The sequence below is a fragment of the Cyprinus carpio genome, chromosome B22 (genome assembly GCF_018340385.1).
Source record: "Cyprinus carpio isolate SPL01 chromosome B22, ASM1834038v1, whole genome shotgun sequence".
NCBI classification, from domain to species: Eukaryota; Metazoa; Chordata; class Actinopteri; order Cypriniformes; family Cyprinidae; genus Cyprinus; species Cyprinus carpio.
Genome location: NC_056618.1, coordinates 20,298,326 through 20,311,657, shown reverse-complemented (window position 1 = coordinate 20,311,657; position 13,332 = coordinate 20,298,326). Strand labels below are relative to the sequence as shown.

Below are 13,332 nucleotides of genomic sequence, written 5' to 3'. Positions count from 1 at the left end.
AGATATTCAATTAAAGATGTAAGTTTCATTCATGCAACAATTTACATACGAATAGTTTTACGAACAAATTACACAGAAGTTCAAAGGTGTGAACTGCATTTATGAAATAATTTATGCATGAGCAGTTTGGTGAATATATTACACAGAAATTAATTGAAAGATTGTATTTTGTGACACATTTTTACATTTTGCACGCATTTTAATGTATAGGCCACATTTTTGTGACAAATTATGTAAAATTGGTTTTATGTATAATTTACATAAGACTTTACATAAGAATGGTTCTAAAACACATTATATTCTTGAGCCAGTTTACATACGGTTTTACAAAGAAATTTTGTTCCACTCGTGTTTCATAATTCCGTTCCATTGTTGCTGAGGGAAAGTTCCAGCATCATTAATCTGATTTAGATCAGATTTGTTTTCAGTCTGAGTTAAATAAAGTACCCTGATGTGCATGGCTGATGATACACTGAAGTTTTGTACCCTGGTAGCAGAGACTTTATGATCAGTGCTTAAACTCAAGGATGTCATCAGTATTCTTCATGCACTGTTGCAGATTAACACTGTGGTGGCTTTTGTCTCACAACAATAAAATATTTGTAGTATCTTGCGAATGTCACGCCACATCTCTTTCTCTCTGTATCCTTCTCCTTCTTAGATTGATAAAGATACCAATCTGAAATACAGCCTGTCCACGGACAAAGAGTTGATCACGATAAGGTCTTTGACATTGGGGAAAGTCACAGGTAGGCGGTTTAATTAAACTCCAAGATTAAAGCTGTGGGTGTGCAAGCCTGTGCTTAACTGACTAATTCACCACACCGAGCCACCTTGAGATAGTTTAATGGGCAAGAAGCCTTGATTTAGCACTACATACACTAGTTTGCTTTAGTTTAGCACTATTTGTTCGGCAAATAAGAACTTTCTGAAATATGGTCTTCTTGCCTCTGTCAGGTCGAGCTGGTGTAGATGAAGAGGTTCTCCAGGCTGGATCGAGAGGTTTCATTGGCTGTCTGTCTTCAGTTCAGTTCAACCATTTGGCACCTCTCAAGGCGGCCATATTGAATCGAGGCAGCTCATTGGTCAATGTTCTTGGTAACCTGGTAGAGTCAAATTGCGGAGAGCTGGCTGATAAGTCTTCATCCAGATCTTTGTCAGGTTGGTAAAAGTACCATCTTATGTTTTCAAGAAATGGTAAAATTAATGGAATCAGTGCACAACCAACACATTTTATTCACAGATCATGCAGACACAGGAAGTAGAGGGAAGAAACTTACGAACGCTGCCCAAAGTGACTCCGCTGTAATTGGTGGTAGGTGCTGACCATCGTAGAAGTTACATTCAAACTAAGCAGCTTTCTGTTGGTCAATGCAGCAAATCTATGTGACCAATTTGAACCAGTTGTGAAATGTGAATGAGGAAATCTTTTGCCTTTGTGCATCAGCACAAGTGCCACTTACTTATTCTGTCTCTCGTAGGTTTGATAGCAGCAGTAGTGCTCATTACCCTCTGCGCCTTGGCCGTGATGACCCGCTTCCTGTACCGCCATCGACACGAGCGTACCCGGCAGATGGCCTCCGTCAAGGAAAAAGATCACCAGCCCAGGCCAGAACTCAGATACCGGGCCGAGTTGGACCTACACAGTGCCATGAGAGACAGCAGGAAAGAGTACTTCATCTGACCTGTGGCGTACGAACCTCGTGACCCCCACTGAGTCGCTGCGACCCTAACGTTCGGCGCCAACTCAGTGGACAGGGATTGGGGACAGGAAGTCAGCTGAGCCTTGTGGACACAGCCAGTGCCCTTCACCCTCCCAACCACTGTCCTTTAGCATCCAGGATTCAGGGAATGGAAAGCACACAACACAGATACATTGAATTATAGCGGGACGCAGGCAGCGTGGGGGATTTTAACAGACCGGGTTTATATCGGTGGTTCTTTGCTGAGGTTTAAGACAAAACGTTCCCAAGAGTTAGAAGATCAGGTGGCTTCAAAGCTCAGAAGCTGTACCTAAACATGGCCTTCAGCCCTTTGTAGAGGATGGAGAATCAAACGTTTGATGCGACTCTTTTGCTTTCAGGGCTAATTATTTAACCAGACAACAAAGAGATTACAGAATCGTTGAGAATCACTCTGGCAGACAAACAAACACTCGACGGTCTCCAGTCTGTGGACCATGACCAATCAAACAGCTCTGGTGTGGTACTAATCCAGCACGAATGGTCTTGTTCAGCCACAGGCGAGCACGATGTAGTGATGCAAATAAAGTGGGTGATGTTACCATTGGGGCTCTTTCACTTCCTCCTTCCTTTGCTCTGTTTCTCCTTCATACATTCACTTCTTAATTCCTTTCCTAAGGACTACTTGAAACGGCATTCGTAATGCATTTAGATTAACAGTCATGTGACAATTCACAGAGAGAAAGAACAGGAAATATGACTTGATTGTGTCCATGATTGGGTTGTGAAAAGCAGGTGTTATGTTTCAGAATGGAGGTGAGCGATTGGAGGGGAGGAGTTGATGATAGCATTTGAAAAGGAGGTGGAGCAAGTTATTTCATTTAGATAAAAGTTCCCAAAGACTTATTTTATTATTATTTGGAGTAATTTGCACTGAAGAATCATTCAAAATAAGACCATTTAATCATGGTTATGTCATATATTTCAAAGTGAATCTGAAAAAACTTAGGGAGATTTTATTTAGCGAGATTTGATTGGATTATTAAAAGTAGGAGTGATATTGGCCAATATTATTTTTCCTGCTAACTTGGTTACATCAGCAGAAAAGTTGTGGAATAAGTTTTATTAAAAACACTGATTCATGCACAGTAAAACTTGGATTAGTTATTAAGAAATTAGGCCTAGTGTAAATTTTCATTTCGATTTGTCTGTAAAGACCCCATAAAATGATTTCACACAGCTTTTGGGACTGGAAATTTGGAGTATTACCTGTTGGTGCTTTGTTTTAAACAGCGGGAAGCCTTTACTTTACAGCATACTTTGCAGCTTAAATGATGTTGCTAATCAGTTGTAGTTGGTATCTAGGGAAGGAAAATTCTCATTCTAGTGGATTTGGACACAAATATGTGTAGTTCGCAAGACAAGTGCTCAGACTGCTACGTTTATTTAGTCAACTTTTAAAGGCTTGCTACCATATAAATGGCATCAAATCTAATAGACATGATCTTACAAGCCACGGAACTCCAATTTTGATTTCATAGGGTCTTTAAGTAACCGTTTATGGTCAATTTTGATTTTATGTTGTCTTTAAAGTCTAAGACTCAGTCGTTCAGTGCATCCGTTTCTGGTGCTATCACTCTATCAGCGAGGTCAGTGATTGGTTCCAAGAAATGTTGTTCCAGAACCAAAAAATTATATATATATATATATATATATATATATATATATACATATACATATACATATACATATAAAAGAATGTTGAAAGGATGCTCTACGTGCATACATCACATTAAGTGGGTCTTAAAAACAAAAGCGCACACAGTTCTATCTTCTGACAAAAGTTTGTTTTTTTGTTTGGTTTTTTTTTTTAGAAAAAATCAAAACATTATTAAAACAACATAAAAAGTTTAGAATATAGAGAGTATATAAATTAAGTTTAGATTTATTACCCTATTGACAGTTCTGTTGTTGATGTTTCTTGAGTTAATGATGAATCTATTTATTTATGCTAAATAAATAAACAAACAAAAAAAAAACTAAATAAATGAATAAATGGATATATTCTCAATATTAGCCTAAATACCTTAAATATTTTTTTACTGGACGAAAAAAATAGAAAAATAGTGAAAATATACAGTATATATGCTTGAGAACCTGAAATAAGGACCCAGTGTTCCCCAAACAAGTAAGAAGAGATGTTTAATTTTATGTTTAACGGTTTAAAGTATCATATGCTGATCAGAAATGGCCATGATGTGTTTTACGGGAACACAAAGTTCCCTTTGAATCACAGTTGCAATGAAGGGAAGGTTTCGCATTGGAGTGCATCAAACCAGTCCACAATAAACTCTTAGACTGGGAATATGAGAATTCATTCTGTACTGGTGGGAACTGAATCTATTACATTATATTCCAGAGGAACCAAGTAATGGAGTCAAAATATCATTCACAGCCTTTTAAAGGTTGCCAGGTCTTTCCCGTATAAGCCTCAAAAATGTCTTAGATCATATTATGATTGCTTCCTCACCGCTATGAGATATAATCTAAATATAATTGGTTCCCGGACTCAACATGATAAAAAAAAAAAAAAAAAGTTCTGAACAGAATTGCATTGAAGAGGGTCAAGATGTGCAGATTCTTCCGATAATACCCATAATGCACCAGAGCGAAGCTTCGAGGCGGTATCTAATCATCGTCCCACCCAACCCCCTCATTTGTCATTTTCAGTGGCGTCAGGACAAAGAATCAGTAATGCTAGATATTTATCTAGCCGTGATCTATGTAAATGTCACTCCCGCGATGGAACAGATATGATGGATCCTCTCTCAAACAGCCCTGGGCTAAGAACTGAGTCCGATTTACAGCTAAATCCATCTCAGCATGGATAAACACCAGCCTGAATGTTGTACCATGATTGGCTCATTCCTCTCATTAGATTTCGGTGTGTCTCACCGAGGTAATGAATCCTCAATCTCAGATATTCATGCTAGCAAAACTGAAATGAAGCGGGATGGCTTACCGAGCAATTCTAGCAGCTCACAGGAAGTTTAGGATGTGATGTGGGTTTTTTAAATTAAGCCACACATCATGAGAAAAACAAAAATGGGAGCTTTTTTTAATGGTTGCAGTACATCCACACAGAAAAATAAATAAATAAATAACTAAATAAATAAAAAATGAATTTTCACTCAGAAATTGCTAGTAAGATTTAGAAGTAATTACAAAGAAATGGCAAGTAACACATTGAATTAAACATGAACATTTCTCCAATAATTTTTGTTTTATGACTTCGAAAAATCATCTTTTACAGTGCGGGTGTGTAACTAGCCACCATAACAAATGCAGGGGAAATAACTATTATATATATGTGTGTGTGTGTGTGTGTGTGTGTGTGTGTGTGTGACCCTGGACCACAAAGATTTATACCTAATCTGAAAGCTGATAAGCTGATAATTAGGCTTTCCATTGATGTATGGTTTATTAGGATTGGACAATATTTGTCCGAGATACAACTATTTGAATATCTGGAATCTGAGGGTGAAATAAAAAAAAATCAAAATACTGAGAAAATCGCCTTTAAACTTGTCCAAACTTAAGACTGTTTTTGTGGCTTAAGACTGGTTTTGTGGTCCAGGGTCACATATATTCATTCTATTAATATATGAAACTAACTTATTGCATTTTCAGTTTTCATTTAAGGTTAACATTAGTAATTTTGTTATTTGTAATTGTTTTTTTTTTTATGTCTTTATAGCTTTCTTTTTATTTCAGTTTTAGTAATAATTTTGATTAAATTAAAAGGACATTTATGTATGAATCAATCAATCAATCAATCTATTATTGCACACAAGCACTAATACAAGTCTAGCTAGTCCATTTGCCTGCTTTTGAATAAAAATCATTTAGTACTGTTGGATGAACATTAATATTAATGAGTCAGGTTAATAAGGCTTATCAATTCATTCCTACAGCCCTAGGTACATGAGGTGTGAGATGTTAGTATTGTGAATTTTCTCCGAAAGCTGGAATATGAAATAGTAGCTGCTGTACTTGAAAGACCGGAGTATCGTGTTTGTAGCCGTGGCAGTTGTGTTGTTTTATAGATGTTTGGTTTTAGCTGAAAATCGCAGAATTCGCCAAGCTGCTGTCACGTAAGACACACATCTCACTTCCTCCATAACAAGCCAGAACATCCACCTCCCCAGAAAGCACTAACAAACAGCCCACCTTTCACAGAGCTAAAACCTTGTTATCCGAACAGTCTTGGTAGCATTGCTTTGGCTGAATGCCAAAGGTCTGCTTGGATTCTTATGTTTGCAAAAGAAGAAAAAAAACAAAAAAAAAACTGTGGTTTTTGAAGTGCATTTAAATCTTTAATTAACATGACAAATCACCGGCAATGTTATGGACTATAATATACACTAATGACTGATTTATTTTGAGCTTGTTTTATATGGTTAGAATTATACAGGTGTATTGTAAATAAATGTATATTTAATAATAAAAAACAGAGACATTTTTGGTAGCTTTGTGTGCTACATTTCTGTGTCGTCTTTTCTTCTAACCACTTATTAGCAGTAGTTATGTTAGAAAAGATTTTGACATGCATTGAGAATCTGTCTTGGTTTTGACAAGAACAAACAATGAGTTTTGTTCTCGTGGGTTTGCGTTCATTAAGCAAGTGTCGAGTGTTAGAAATGTCTGCTTTGGAACTGTATAAAGACAAACATGGGAAACACTGGGGTTATATTTTGTCCTATGTTTTATCCCGCTTTTTTTGTAGCTCAACAGCTGCTGGGCAATTGTTTGCAGTGTGAATATTCTTGAAAATGTCTTCCTTTTTGTTCCATGGATGAAAGTAAGTCTTTGGAAGGTTTGGAACGGGTGAGTAAATGCAATTTTCATTTACATACAAAATAAACCATACCCAGTCATTCTTCCCTCCTTCAAAAAAAACAATAACAAAATATATGATTAAAAAAATTACACTTAATATATATGTATGTTTATTGCACCTGCAACCAAATGAGATTTCACTGTGGTGAGGCTATATGCATGACATGGCAGAAACTGATACCAATCAACTAGAACTAGAGTTGGAAGTTTTTTGTCACCAAAAGGGATATATTGTACAATGTGAAATAATCACAGCAAATTAAAACGAAAAAAATCCAGCTATTTTCAATGAGATTTTAGGTCAGTGAGATTTCACGGTAGGCAGGGCTTCATGAATGACATGGCAAAAACAGTCTGTGAGTTGGCGAATGACACTATCGGATCATAACTGGTTATGATACTGTGTTTTCCTGTCTCAACATTTCATAAAAGTCAAATTTACGAGCTTCAGAAAAATGAGCTACTGTACGTCATGTTAACTAGTCACAAAGCGTTAACTTTTCTTATTTTTATTGTCAAAAAAACTACAGAAAATCAGAACAAAAATACAGCTATATGCAGTGGGATTTTGGGCCAATGACAAGTTATAGATTTTCAAGCATTACATAACAAAAACAAAGACCAGAGGTTACTGTAGCAGTCAACACTATATCACATCATACCTGGTTATGGTAGTGTTTATATTTCGTAAAACAATTACGTTTTTGAGCTACAGAAAGAGAGATACTCGTTGTCTTGAGTCACAACGCAGCAAATTTTGACTGTTTTTGTTGTTATCGCTGAAAGCAAAATATCGTGATTGCAAAAATTATCAGCTAATCAGAACAAAAATGAAAACATATGCAGCACGATTTTAGACCAATGAGATGTCATTGTCTGCAGAGCTACCTTGTACAGCCAAAATAGAAACTGTCAAAATGTCTTAATGCATGACGCCATTGACTTGCACAAGTTCAAACAAAAATTTGGGGTAATGCTATTGTGTGGTTAAAGAGGTTTCAAAAGTCGATTCTCGTTTTAAGAGAAGGCTTCATGTATCAGTTTTCTCAAAATGGAAGTGCTGATCTAGAATCTACTACTATCCCATTGAAAATGATCTCTTGCCGCTGAACCTAGGACGACAGTCGTATTTGAGTTTCTTCATACCAATGCAACAAAGCTTCAGACGCTGATGTTGAAAGAAAAAGTAAATAAATCAAGTTCGGTTAAAAGCTTTTGGAGGAGAATTTTGCATCCGATGCAGGCAGCACTTTAGGGACTGTATCAGGTATCCGAGTGTAAGGGAAAATAAAGTCCAGGTGAATGTAGCGAGGTAATTCTGAGTCTCTAATGCAGAAAGACAGACAGGAAGGGATATTGTGTCAACAGCAACCATCTAACAAGGTGTAGGACAAAAGGTTGAGTGTATCAACTAACAGAGAGAAAAATTGAGGCCTCTTTTTATTTCCCTTTTAGCCCTGTTGTGGAGGCAGATAAGGTGGAATTCCTGTCACCATTTTTGAGTCATTTCAACTTTCCATCTCTTTCCTATAGCCAAAATTAACATTTTCATACGATTTGTCTTGCTCATATCGCCCTCTTTCTCTTTCATCCATCAGCATGGCTCTTTTAGTGGGCGTACGGCTGTTGAAGTGGGAACTGTACTTTGATAATTCAAGTCTGTAATGAGTAGACAAGTAGACAGGAACATCTAGACTCCTACAGTTTGCTGTTGCAGGTGGTCTCCTGTGCCAGGGTTCAAACCAGAATTCGATTCCACCCCCTCATCTTCAAGTCCTGCAGGTCATGTTTACATTTTAGTATTTTGCTGTTAACGTTTGTACATTTGCATTATCAATGTCATTAGTGAAGTGATAGTGAAGTGTCTCTATATGAGAGTCATATTGAGGGGAGGGGTCGAAAAATAAGAGGCCTTGATGATGTCATCAGAACTAAGAGTTATTTGGGGGTGGAGTAAGTTATTATGTTTTGATGAAAGATTTCCAAGATAGGAAATCTTGAATAGTATATGACCAGTAATATTAATTAGGAATGTATATAGTGTTGATTATGACTTTGTTTTAAGAGATACTTTTTTTGAAATACATTCTTGCTGATTATTGTTTAAACAACTTCTCTTGAATTATACATTTGTCTTTAGAGTTCTGATGTTCGTGTTTTAGATTTTTAACCACAGATTATTGATACGATGTCAGGGAAGCCCACAATTATCCTCTAAATAAGGTTTCATTTAACCGATTCTGAATCTACACAGTTTTTCTGACTGCTATGGATTTTCATTCAATGCAGTTAGATTATTGATTAAGTAGGGCAAAATAATATTGATTAAACATTATGGTTTATGGATTTGTATAAGATGAAGTATTAATTTTAAGATTCAGTGTGCGCTTATTAGCTTATAAGCTTATTTTGTAAAATGGATTCTTCTTCTGATCGAAACTTTTACCTGAAAACATAAGCTGTTTAACATTTTCTCCACTCCTGAAACATGAAAATGATTCCCAATTATGTAGTTTATCCTTAACCACATGAGAGCTTGACACATTTGTTAGAAGGTATTTATTTTATTGCTAATGCTGTGCTGCTGCTAATAACAATTCCCACTACAAGCTAGAAAACGGTTTTCTGTTTATATTAAACATGCCTTTTGGCTCATCTTACTTACTATAATGTTATTTAAATAGGTGAAAAATAGTGCTGTTTGTAGTGAGGGACTGCTGGGTTATATGACAGTTTAGCATTGCATGTATGCTAATGTGTTAGCTTGGAATGTGTTCATATGCTAAACTAGCAGTAATTTCAGCTAGCTTCCAAAGCATGGTTTTTATTTGACGTGGTCAAGCTTCAATGCATAAAACACCATGTTCTAGCCTAGCGCATTAAAGCAACAAGACAGGACTGCTAGTTTGTATTTGTCACATTGTGTTGGTTAGCCCAAAGTGAAATCTCATTCATCCAAAAACTCACTTTAAATAGCTGTATTTTAATACAACATGCGAAATGTAGTGTAACTTCTCAAGTTGTGCTACATTTCCAACTTTGTACACAGTCTGTGTCATGCAATGCTGTTAGCGTGATGATAGCAATGTAAAATGTATGTAACCTACTTTGTTTTTAAAGCAAATCCTGTGTAAAAACAAGTCAGTCTTCTTAGGAAACAGTGTAAACGTATAGTATATGCTAGCATAGCTAGAGTCAGTGTTAGCAGGATCACATGGCAATAAACTGTGCAACTATAGCTGCAGTTTCAGTCATAAAAACTAATGAAAATCCATTTATTTGTCAGATAAAGAACTAAATTCGCATTACAAATTGCATCAAACGCTTTCTCAAAATTAGAAACTAGTGACTTCAGCTGTTTAATAGAGCTTGAAAAATGGCTGTTAGTGTGACGCTAGAAATGTAAAATTGATGTACCCCTTTGCGTTTTTAACGCAAATACTGTGTAAAAACAAATCAGTCTCCATAGGAAACAGTGTAAATGTAATGGTATATGCTAGTATAGCTAGAATCACTGCTAGCAGGGTCACGTAGCAATAAACTATGTGCAACTAGCCGCAGTTCCAATCACAAAAACCCATGATAATCCATTTATTTGTCAGATAAAGAATTGAATTCGCCTTGCGAATTGCATCGAACGCTTGCTAAAATCAAAAAGTAGTGACTCCTGCTGTGTAATAGAGTTTGAAAAATGGATGGGGATTAAAAAATAGCCATCTGAGAGGGCGGAGGTGAAGTGTTACGAAGCATCAAACTCCCACTCGCCGCATATAGATGGGATTTAACCAGAGCAGAAGTGATGGGAGTCGTTGTGGCCACATATCAGCTTTTAATTTAAAGCTGGGCCTTCAACCAGTAATTTCATTAAAATGAGTCCAAGAGCGGCGCTGAACTCAGCCGTAACTATCTCGCGTCATCACTCAAACCTGCAGAAACACTCTCTCCTCCGTGATGTACGACCCCTCTCGTCAGATCGATCATCTCTCTGGTTTTCTGTCTCCTGCCTAAAACCTCTGCCTCTCAGCTCAGATCAAATCCAACTAATGGCTTCACACCGCCATCATTTATAAATGCACACCTCTGGCATTCTTTCCCACCTTTTTTTCCTTCTGTGCTCCCTTTCTTCTCTTAAGGTGAAGGGCATATCATGCATGAATCACAGTGTCACCTGTCGGTGACAGACGTGGATCAGGAAAGCTTGATTTAGTGCTAAATTGCACAAGTGTTCAGGATTAGCTGAGTAAATTTTGACAAGACTGAATCGTACAATGCCAAAATATGTGATGGACGTGGAGGATTATGGGTAAATGTATGATGTCCGTATCTAAATGCATTTTTTTAAAGGAATAGTTCAACCAAAATGAAAATTGTCATTCATGCTCCAGAGGAAGTCAAGGTTTGGTTAGTAAGCATAATCCAGATAGGTGTTGGTATTGCATCACAAAAATAGTTGCATATTCCCCTTATTTGTTTTATTTGTCATGATTCAGTCTTGCCAACATAGATGTTGAGCTAATGGTATTTTGTATGGTTTTTTTTCCTGTTATTTATTTTTTTCCTCTCTCAGCTCCTCAGGATTTTGTCTACAGAGGAAATCTCAAAATTCTCTCAAATTTGTCCAGAGACTAACGAGAGAAAGGCCCCAATAATCTTATTTTTATCTTAGCTACAGTTTCAGAAGAATATATCAATGATGTCTCAAAATGCACTTAATTTGCATAGAGAAAAAGGTCCTCTAGAGCTTCAGAAGGAATCTCAACATTGTCTCAAAATGTGCTCAGATTCGGCAAAAGGCCAAAGAAAAAGGCTCCAACAATCTCAAAACTGTCTCCTCTAGAGCTTCAGAAAAAATCTCAAGTGTGTCTCAAAATGTGCTTGGATTTGCCAACAGACCAAAATCAGAAAGGTCCCAATTTCACATTTGCCTCTTCTAGAGCTTCTGAAGAAATCTCAACAGTGTTTCAAATTGTGCTCAGATTTGCAAAGAAACCAATGTCCCAATATTCTCAACTGTCTATATAGCTTTGAAAGAAATCTCAACAGTATATAAATGCACTTAAATTTGTCAAGAGACAAATAACAAAAATGTCCCAATAATCTCAAATGAGTCTCCTCTAGAGCTTCAGAAGAAATCTCAACAGTGTCTCCAAATGCTCTCAGAATTGACAAGATATCACAATAATCTCAAAATTGCTTCCTCTAAAGCTTTGAAAGACGTCTCAACATTGGTCTCTTGGCAAATCTGAGCTCCTTTTGAGACAATGTGGAGATTTCTTCTCTAGAGGAGGCAAATTTGAGATTATGGGGCAATTATTTCTTTGGTATCTTGACAAATCTGAGCACATTTTGAGACAAAAATAAAACAACCTTAATCTCAAATTTGTCTTCTAGAGCTTCAGAAGAAATCTCAAATGCGCTCAGATTTGTCAAGAGACCAAAGAAAAAAAGGCTCCAATAATCTCAAATCTGTTGAGACTTCCCGTGAAGCTTCAGAAGAGACAGTGTCTCAAAATGCTCTCAGATTTGACGTGAGACCAAAGAAAAAATGGGCCTATTAATCTCATCAGTTGTTTCTAGAGCTTTAGAAGAAATCTCAACATTGTCTCAAAATGTGCTTAGATTTGCCAAGAGCCAGAAGTCTGCAATTAGATGTCAAATCTCAATATGAACTATCTATATTTATATCTGCTATCTATATTTATTTTATATTTCTATATTCTTATTATATGTCAGAAGTAGTAATTTCTTTCTAATAAGGCACATTAGGAGCAATATCTGAGGAAAACTTGAGATGGTAATAATCACAATGCTCTTTTACAAGCTTTCTGGGCTTAGAAGTTGTTTCATAGTTAACTTTTGTGGCAAAAAACAAGACATTTATCACAAAATACAAAAATGCAGTTTATCAGGGAGTCGTTCTTATCAACAAGGGTGTTTTGATGGTCTTTTACCCTTTAAAACACATTCTGTAGGTTCTGTGCCCCGACATATGCTGACTCGTTCAAACCGAGAGACGTTTCAGCAGAGCAGGTGGAAGAGAGGTAGAACATAACCCAATGTGTCATTGAAAAAAGAGACAAACATCTGTCACAGTGCTATCTCAGCTCTAAAACGCCTCGCTGTCTCTGCTTCACACACACATACAGAGCAGTGATAGGGTGCACTAAACTACTTCATAAACACACCCGAAAACAAACCTGTCAGGTTCCTCCCAGAACAATATACATTTAAAAAGAGACAAGTATGAAAGAGAAGAAGGAGAAAAGGTAAAATCTTTGAAAAGCGAAACAATGTGGGGGTGATGCTGTGTGTCACTATACTTCTGAAACCAATTAATTCTATTGTTTATGAGAAAATGATCTCAACCAGGGTAAAAATGCACTGTATTATAAACTAAGTTTTTACATTTTCTGAAGATAACAACTGTGCAAAACCCATTTCCACAGTGTTGTAGATGGTTGTAAGGGTGTTGCAGTATGGTTGCTAGGTGCCTGCCAGGACGTTCTGTGTAGTCTCTTAATGGTCCAAGTCTAAATACCTCACCACCAAGTATCTATGATGTCCTAGTCTCTAGATATGTATGTGGAAACAGTTTCTAACTCAGAGTAAAAAAAAAAGGCAATTGTGACTATATGTCTCACAATTATGACTTCATATGACTCTCATTTTTGGGCTTTATAGATCACAATATGAATGTATGTCTCACAGATGGAGCTTTATATCTCATAATATGATTTTATGTCTCCTAATA

General features: G+C 36.7%; 1 pseudogene; it reads left to right on the top strand.

Annotated features, from left to right (window-relative positions):
- LOC109051285 overlaps positions 1-5,999 on the top strand; it is a 47,906-nt pseudogene extending 41,907 nt beyond the window's left edge.
- The last annotated feature ends 7,333 nt before the right edge of the window (positions 6,000-13,332 follow it).